General features: G+C 44.5%; 1 pseudogene; it reads right to left on the reverse strand.

Moving 5' to 3' along the window:
• Positions 1 to 607: 607 nt before the first annotated feature.
• On the reverse strand, positions 608 to 908 carry LOC130028395 (60S ribosomal protein L37a-like; annotated as a pseudogene).
• Between the last annotated feature and the right edge of the window lie 201 nt (positions 909 to 1,109).

A 1,109-nucleotide genomic window follows, 5' to 3' on the forward strand; every position in this document is an offset into this window, starting at 1 on the left:
GAGAATGATTTGATTTCCAAACCATATACTGTTTCCTGAGCACCACCAGGAGAGATCCCTGAGGAAAGTGTAAGAAATAAACCCTGGGCTGGAGCGATAGCACAGCGGGTAGGGCATTTGCGTTACAGGTGGTCCACCCGAGTTCCCAGAATTCCCAGAATCCCATATGGTCCCCAGAGCACTGCAAGGAATAATTTCTAAGTGCATGAACCAGGAGTAACCCCTGTGCATCTCCGGGTGTGACGAAAGAAAGAAAGAAAGAAAGAAAGAAAGAAAGAAAGAAAGAAAGAAAGAAAGAAAGAAAGAAAGAAAGAAAGAAAGAAAGAAAGAAAGAAAGAAAGAAAGCCTTAGTACTGTAGTACTGCAGGGTAATACTGCAGTACCAACCCTGGACCCTCCCGAAAGATATATGAAAGATATATAGCACGTCATTCTATTTCTCACTGATTTCCATGACAACGCTTGACTTATAACACCAAATGTTATTATACACTTACAGATTCAATTTATTGTGTGATGCTTGCTTATATTCTGATAGATTGTGGATAGCAGAAATCAGAGTTGATACCACAGTTAGACTTTTTTTTTAATTAACCCATTTATTATAGGCTAGCAATGCTTCAGATGGCAGATCTAGTGGACTTTCGATTCCTTCAGTCTTTTGATGGCAGATTTGACTGTGACAGCAGAAGTATTGTAGGTCCAGGCGCCCCTTGCGACGGTTTTCATGCAGGAACCACAGTGCCAAATGCCCACGGCCCGTCTTTTCATCTTGGTCTTGCCGCAGAAGGAGCATGTGTACTTGGCGTGCTGGCTGATCTCGATTTTCTTCACCATCTTCCGGAGGGAGGTCTGTAACACGTCCCATATTTACCCACTTTTCCCACCTTCTTGGTGCGTTTGACCATCGCGCCGCCACCCAGCTCAGGACGCAGAGAGGCAGTTAGACTATTTTGACATCCGAATATCCAATTGCCAGGATGTTACCAGATGGGGTCTTTGAGAGATAAAGAGGTCATGAGGAGAGAGCCAAAGTGAACGAGATGAGTGCCCTTATAAAGGAGGCCAGAGAGAGTTCCGTTGGCTTTGCCACAATGTGAGAACACAGC

This window comes from Sorex fumeus, unplaced genomic scaffold (genome assembly GCF_029834395.1).
Source record: "Sorex fumeus unplaced genomic scaffold, SorFum_2.1 ptg000039l, whole genome shotgun sequence".
Taxonomy (NCBI): domain Eukaryota; kingdom Metazoa; phylum Chordata; class Mammalia; order Eulipotyphla; family Soricidae; genus Sorex; species Sorex fumeus.